Raw genomic sequence first — 8033 nt, 5'->3', positions numbered from 1 at the left:
AGGCTGGTCTCCAACTCCTGATCTCAGGTGATCCACCCAACTTGGCCTCCCAAAGTGCCAGGATTACAGGCATGAGCCACTGTGCCCAGCCAAGCTTGAGGTTTTTATTGTGCAATTTTGCATAATGCTGTCATTTTGAGGGCCTATGTCCTGTTATAGCAGAACTCACTGTACCTGTTTGGACTTCTTAGCTCTGGACTTCTTGTCACATGAAGAAAAGTTACAGTGTCTAAACCTCTATTACATGCAGCCAAACACATCCCCGATTGATAAACTGATATGTAAAATCTAGAATTAGAACTTCTGACATTTGGCAAGGTTGACAAAGAATCTTATTTGGTCTATATTTAGAATACGAGATTGCACAGCTCAAAGGTTAAAGGTCTCCCCTAATAAGTGTCCCTCCATATTACTCCAGCTTTCTAACTAGAGTTTCCACGGACGGAATGCCCAGGAGATGCCCAGGCATTTCTAGGTATAGAACAAACACTGCGGGAGGTGTCCCTCCAGTGGAAGGAGGGATTTTTAAAAATAGTTTCTTGTATTGAAGTCTTTGGGAGGCAAACAGAGGTCTGAAGTTAGTAAATGATTCTGCTTATTCCACAGCCACTGCACTCCAGCCTGGGCAACATATCAACACCCTGTCTCGGGAAAGAAAAAAAAATTAAAAGAGGGATGGGGACTAATCGCAAAAGGAAGAGCCAAAAACCACCCTAGGAAATAGGTGCTACTAACTCTAGGCGCATTTGGAATATTGACCACTAACTTTTTCAACTGCCGATATCAGGGGATTAAGCTCCTTAGGCTTACTTCTCCTTCCCTTGCTTTTTGGCAGCTTGAGGCTAGGGTGCCAGGGGATGTGGAACCTCAGAAGAGACCTGGATGGAGCCTGACATGTGCAAGCTACACCGCTAGGGAGCGCCAGCTCCTCGAGGTGACTCTGAATCTTCGGCTCCACTCGGCTCTTCTTCGGCTGAGTTCGGCCGACGCTTGCCTTCTCAGGCTCGGCTCTCTTCGGCTTTCTGAGAGCGCGCCTGTCCTGGCTTCGGCTACTCTTCGGCTGCGTTCGGCCCACGATCGTCTCAGTCTCGGCTATCCTCGGCTACGTTCGGCTGGCTGTCGCCCTCTAGGAATCGGATCTCTTCGGTAGAGTTCGGCCTATTCTCGTCTCGGGGTCGGCTTCATTCGGCTACGTTCGGCTGCGACCCGGAAGAGCTTCCATGGAGCCAGGGCTGCCGGCTCGACGGACTGCCATGGCGCCGCTGCTGGAGTACGAGCGGCAGCTGGTGCTGGAACTGCTCGACACTGACGGGCTAGTGGTGTGCGCCCGCGGGCTCGGCGCGGATCGGCTCCTCTACCACTTTCTCCAGCTGCACTGCCACCCAGCCTGCCTGGTGCTTGTGCTCAACACGCAGCCGGCCGAGGAGGTGCGGCCGCGCTGGCGCTGGAGTGAGGGGAGTCCGAGAGTCTTGAGGGCCTCCTGAGCGGATGCGAGGCCTCTGACAGGGATGGAGGGGCTCTGACGGGGATTCAGGCCCCTGATACTACGCGATGACGCAAAGAAGGATGGCAGGGGTCCCCAGGGGGATGCAGGTCCCTCACACTGCGGGAACACAGACGTATGTAACGGGTCGCGAGGAGGATACCGGTCGCTCCCACTATGTGGGGACATTGAGAAGAATTGGAGGGGCAACGAGAAGGCTGTAGGTCCCTGGCAGGAGTTGAAGAATACTAAGAGGAATACCAGTCCCTGACACTGTGCGGGGACTCTGAGAGGGAAGGGAGGGGTCCTAAGAAGGATGCAAGTCTTTGACCAGAGTTCAAGGAGAAATGGGAGGGGTCCCCAGGGGATGCGGGTCCCTGACACTATGCAGGCACAGTGAGAATGATGGAAGGGGTCCCGAGAAGGATGCAATTCCCTGACAACACTAAGAGGGATGGGAGGGGTCCCCAGAAGGATGCAGGTCCCTGACATGGGTGCAAGGGCACTGAAAGGTGAAGGGGCTCTGAGTGGTAGGAGAGGATCGGAGGTCCCTGCATGGGAAGGGGAGATGTCAGGAGGAGGATCTGGATAGGAATAACGGGAGAGTCCTGAAGTTTGCCATTAAGGGAGTTTCTGGGGGCAGAAGGAAGGTCCCTGAAAGGGAACAGTGATGAGGATGGAAGGGTCTCTGAGGGTGATGGGGAGACATGAAAGGAGATGCTGAGACTGGAAAAACCCAATAGGGAAAAGGAGGGACCAGGAAATGGGGCATTCACCAAGGCTGTGTTAAGAGGGCCATAGGGTCAGAAAGGGATTAGAGCTGAACGCTGAGGATGTTGGCAAAGGTTAACCACAGTTAAGGAGAATGGAGAACACTGAGAAAGATGGAATGGGGCTACACCTGGGGCTAGGGGATGTTGAGAGGGGACACAGCTTGGTCTGACAAGTCTGATGATCCCCTAGATAGATCAGGTGGCCAGGAGAAAAATGTCAGCTGAGAAGAGTGACCACAGTCTCTCTGAGGGCAGGCACCCTGTTTGACTCATCTAGGTATCCTCAGTACTTGGCATAGGGCCTAAGGCAACACACAGGGCCTAGTAAAGATGGTTTTAAACTGGGGATATAAATAAACCAAGCCAAGGGACCCAGTGACGTGAAGTCCCTCTAGGATGGATCAGCACAGACCTGACAGTCTAAAACATTGTCTGGGGAAAGGATTCCCTTGTTATCGTCTCATAGAATGTGCTTGGCTACAAACCTGGCTTTGGTGGGAAGTATTTTCTAGGTAGCAGAAATCTTTTAATCCAAGCTTTTAAAAGTTGGAGGTTTTGTGTGTGTGTGCATATGTTATTGTAGTTGAGTGCTGATAATGACTGAAGTGCAATTATTCCTTAGTGTAAACCCCAAAACAAGAAAACATCATTAAATGTAGACTGGTTGGTTGAAGTTACTATAAAAAAGTAACTTAGTCTGTATATTCATTATGAAGTTCATTATCTCAGAGAAGGATAGCACATTATTTTAAATATCTGTAACCTATTAAAAACTGCCCTGTATTAAATAGCCTACTAATCAAGTTTGATTTGATTTAGGAGTATTTTATCAATCAGCTGAAGATAGAAGGAGTTGAACACCTCCCTCGCCGTGTAACAAATGAAATCACAAACAACAGTTGCTATGAAGTTTACACACAAGGTGGTGTTATATTTGCAACAAGTAGGATACTTGTGGTTGACTTCTTGACTGATAGAATACCTTCAGATTTAATTTCCTGGTAAGAATTTGAAATCTTATTATTTGTATGTAAATTTGTACTTTTTTTTTTTAGTACAATTTCCATTGTATTTTTCTCCAGAGAATAGTCTGTCATCAGTCTTGAAGGACTCAGCTCCCTACATCACCTTTGGCAGGGGTCGTGGGGCAGCACCCACAGGTCTAAATCGGGGTGGGGTGTTCGGTCCTTGCAGCCTTCACAGGATCGATTCCTGACTACTTTGTTGTGAATTGCACGACTCACACAGTAATGTAGCTTCACATACATCTTGGGAAGCACGTAGGCGTCAAAGACGCTCGCTTCAGAAGTGTCCCTGACTGCTGTGGCCTCCACTATGTTTTGAATGATGAATTTCTTAATGGCTTTGTCCTTGGGCACACATCAGGCAGAGTTCGTGCAGCAAATGGGCTGCACATGGCCGCAGCCCTTTTTGGCGCCGCCGTTGTCCTTCGTTTTCTTTGTCATCTTGGAGGCACGGACCGGAGAGGGTATTTTGTACATTTTTATTTTTGTCTGTCTCCTCTGCTAAACACTCTACTAGAACCTTCTAGTGGGCACTAGTGGATCCTTTTGCTCAACGTTATGCTTCCAACTTTCAGCACGATACCTGACACATTGTAGATGCTCAATAAATATCTGTGGCCTGAATAAGTGACTAAATGTTAAATGAACTTTTCCTTTTTTTCTAAGCTCTTATGCACTAAATACTTGCAATTCGTTAGCATTTGCTTTTAGAACTTAATCAGATTTGAAATGTTTATAAATAATCTTTGTACATTTCCTAAAATATTTAGTTTTCCTTTTTAAGATTTTTTGTGGCATTATTTGAAATTAAATCAAGTAGTTGCTTGCTTATTTTGAGGAAAAATTATTTTAGCTAGAATTAAATAGAAAAGAAATTCATTTTCGTTATCCTTTCAAAAACCTTTTCTGATGTCCCCAGAGCTAATGTAGGGGCTGTGCCTCTGTGCCCTCACATATTACACTCTATTTCTCCCCAGTCTTGGTGCTCACAACACTACATTATATTTATGTGTTTTTCTGTCTCACTCACAAGATAAGCTTAAGCACAAGGAACAAGTTGTTCATCCCAGGCTAAATAACTGGTACATGGTAGGCACTAAAGACGTATTTGTGGGTGAATGATGGATGGATATAGTACTGTGATCATTAGTGAACTTCTGGAGGCAGAGAGACTCTGAAATTCATAATCTTACTTCCCGCCATATCTGTCATATTGCCCTGAACCTAGATGACCCTCAAGAAAAATTTGATAAATAAATGTGTGAGTGAATGCTTCAATGGTAAACCGATTGAAGAAGTTTGGTTACTCTTTTATAACTTTTATAATTGCTATAAACAGTATCGTAGGCTCACCTGATTTTGAATGCTAACACCCTGCTTACAAACCAAGCTTCTTAATTTTCATTAACCCCAGTGTTCTCATTAAGAAAACAGTGCCTCCTAAAGTTATTATAAGAATTAAGTTAATAAAATAATTGCTTAGTATAGTGCCTGGTAACATAACAACAAACTCTTAGTAATTGAAACCAAATAAAATTGGCCTTTTATAACCAGAAATCTTGAGACACCAGTCTTTTACTGTTCGCTGCTTTCTTATAAACTTGGTTTTACTTTATTTTTTAAATTGATTTAAAGAAATTTTTTTTGTTGTGTTTGAAACTACCACTAGGTGTCAGTAATATCCTGTGACTTTCAGTTACAGTGCAACCTAATCAGGCAGAGAGCAATGTGAATCTATGCAACGTTGAAGTCTGGCTTATCTGTAGCTCCTAGTGAAAAATGCCAAATTCCCTCCTCCTTTCTGATCAAAGCCCAGCCAATAATGAAGCTGGAGCTGTTACTGATGCTTGGCTGAGTGGAATGTAAATGAATGCCAAAAATGAATTCTTTTGAATTCTTTCATCCCCTGGGATCGTCCCCCAGGACTGACCAAAGGGCAGTGGGTGAAGTGCAAGTAACCCTCTGGAAAGGCTGAATCCCCCAGCCCCAACTTCTTCACCTGTCCCCACCCATTATTATCACCACACCCCACCCTGGGAGTCCCTGCTAACCAGAACTCCTCACACGTGGGAGAACTATATAAATATCTGGTGAGGTTGTACTTTGAAAAGAACAGGACAGGAGGATGAAATGAAAAAAAAATGCCCAACGTCACTAGTCACTAGGGAAATGCAAATTAAAACCACGGTGAGTTCATCTCACACCTGTCAGAATAGCTATTATGAAAAAGACAAAAGGTAACAAGTGTTAGCAAGGATGTGGGGAAAAGAGAATCCTTGTACACTATTAGTAGGAATGTAAATTAGTATAGCCATATGGAAAGCTGTAAGGAGGTTCCTCAAACAACTGAAAATAAAAGTGCCATACGATTCAGCAATCCCACTTCTGGATATTTACCCAAAAGGCCTGAAATTATTTTGTCAAAGAGACATCTGCATTCCCATATTCACTGTAGCACTATGCACAATAGCCAAGGTATGAAACCAACCCAGGTGTCCATGACACTTAGCTAGCTTGGCTGCAGCTTGCTTTTGCTTCCTAAAAGCTGCCCCTGCCATTCCTGCAGAGGAGCTGCTGTGCCTGTATTTGCAGAGAACAAAATGTGCCTGGGAGTTTACTCACCCACCCCTGGGCCAGTAGAAAATAACTGACAGTGCAAGTTTATGAAAGCCCAGCTCCCTCGCCTCAGGGCAGGATAACTATGAGGGGTAGCTTCGACCCCTTGTACCCCTGTGGGATAAGCCTAGGCTTTGCCCAAAATCACACCTTGCTTGGCTTCTTTCCCTTTCCTGTTCTGCTTCCCCCACTTTCTTACCAGTTTCTCCTGGGATCCCTCCCTTCCTAAATCACTTGCATAGCACAGTGATTTGCACTATTGATGCAAGACAGGCAAGCCCCACAATTGGGGCTTATCCCAGGAGGGTTCTTGGCTTCACCCAGGAAAGAGTTCAAGGGCAAACTGGTGATACTAGACAGCAGCTTTTATTGAAGCAGCAGTTCACAGCAGCAGCAGAGGGACTGCTCCTCGCTGAGCAGGGCTGTCCTGTAGGCAGTGTGCCCAGAATACCTAGTTCTGCATCATATTTGTACCCACTTTTCATTATATGAAAATTAAGGGGCAGTTTATGCAGAAATTTCCAGACAAGGGTGGTAATTCCAGGTTACCAGGTTGTTGCCATGGAAGAGGGCAGTGACTTACCATGGCGATGGTAAGCTGACGTGGCACACCGGTGGGCATATCTTATGGAAAGCTGCTTCCACCCCATCCCTGTTTTAGCTAGTCCTCAATTTGGTCCGGGTCTGAGCCCCACCTACAGAGTTGAGTCCCACCTCCTGAGTTGAGTCTCGCCTCTTACGTCACCATGTCCACTTAACTAAGCTGGAACCACATAACCTAGAATTCCCTTCCCTGTACAGTTCTGGATTAGGTTTGGCCACAGGAGAATTTAGCATCCAATGGGGAGGGCAAGAGTGAAGCAGCATCCAAAAGCAGGTGAGGAGTACGCAGTGTTGCAACTCATCTATATTGTCATTGGTTCCCAGGCTTACCTGGTTGGTGAGGGGTGATGAGCAGGTCCACAGCTACTCCATCTCCTGACGGCCCTCCGCCTTCAGCCTCTCCCCTTTTAGTTTCTCCTCCTTCCTCATCTCTGCTTCCTGGCCAAGGTGAGTGTCTAAACCCATGATGACGGGCACCACATTCCCCTGCAAGAGACTCCACATCATGGAAGTTGGAGGCATGCAAGTGGTTAAGAAACCAACATGAGTTCCAGCTCATCCCCATAGGATTCCGTTCTTCCTCCCCTCCTCTATTCTACACCCATCTTTCCTTCCTATCTGCCTGCCCTGCTGGCTTCAAGCCCAGCACCAAACACCGAAGCAATGACCATAAACAGTTCAACTATCTCCTGTCATTGTGTTCGGCCACAACCCTGTAATCAATCCCTTATTCCGTATTACTCCTTGTAGATCTGTTTCTCGGATTGAACCCTGCCTGATACACACAGGAATCCTCAGGCTCTGCTTCTGGGGAATATGACCTAAGACAATTGGGTTTTTGTTTTTTTGTTTGTTTGAGACAGGGTCTCACTCTGTCACCCAGGCTGAAGTGCAGTGGTGCAATCTCAGCTCACTGCAACCTGTGCCCCCCCAGGGTTCAAACAATTCACCTACCTCATCCTCCCGAGTAGCTGGGACTACAGGTGCACGCCACCATGCTGGGCTAATTCTTGTATTTTTTGGTAGAGACAGGGTTTCACTATGTTGGCCAGGCTGGTCTTGAACTCCTGACTTCAAGTGATCCATATGCCTTGGCCTCCCAAAGTGCTGGGATTATGGGCACGAGCACCCGGCCACCTAAGACACATTGTTTAATAAATGATGGGCTTTGTGACTTACCAAGGCCAAGTGGTTATTCGGGCAATGCTGGACCTCAGTCCAGGTCTACGTGACTAAAGGCCGTGTTCTGTCCCCTAGAGCACGCGGCCACTGCAGACACCGAGCCGTGTCAAAACAGTGGATTCAGAGGGACTTCTGGTTCACAGTCATTTAGTGCATATTGGCAGAATTCCTCCAGATGTGTAAATATTATATTTAGTACTTAAATTCATTAAATTCAGCATGCTCAGCCTGCATGCCAGCAACAAGAGGGAGTTACCATTGCTGAGAATCATGCAGCAGGGAGTCTGAGGGCAGAAACTCACTAATTCTCAGCACAGGCGCTCTTGTGGAATATTGATAGCTGGTCTGATA

At 46.5% G+C, this 8033-nt stretch overlaps 1 pseudogene; it reads right to left on the bottom strand.

Annotated features, from left to right (window-relative positions):
* Positions 1-3265: 3265 nt before the first annotated feature.
* On the bottom strand, positions 3266-3722 carry LOC129468599 (small ribosomal subunit protein eS26-like; annotated as a pseudogene).
* Positions 3723-8033: the final 4311 nt, after the last annotated feature.

The sequence above is a fragment of the Symphalangus syndactylus genome, chromosome 18 (assembly GCF_028878055.3).
Source record: "Symphalangus syndactylus isolate Jambi chromosome 18, NHGRI_mSymSyn1-v2.1_pri, whole genome shotgun sequence".
Taxonomy (NCBI): Eukaryota; Metazoa; Chordata; class Mammalia; order Primates; family Hylobatidae; genus Symphalangus; species Symphalangus syndactylus.
This window is presented reverse-complemented; position numbering and strand designations above follow the sequence as displayed.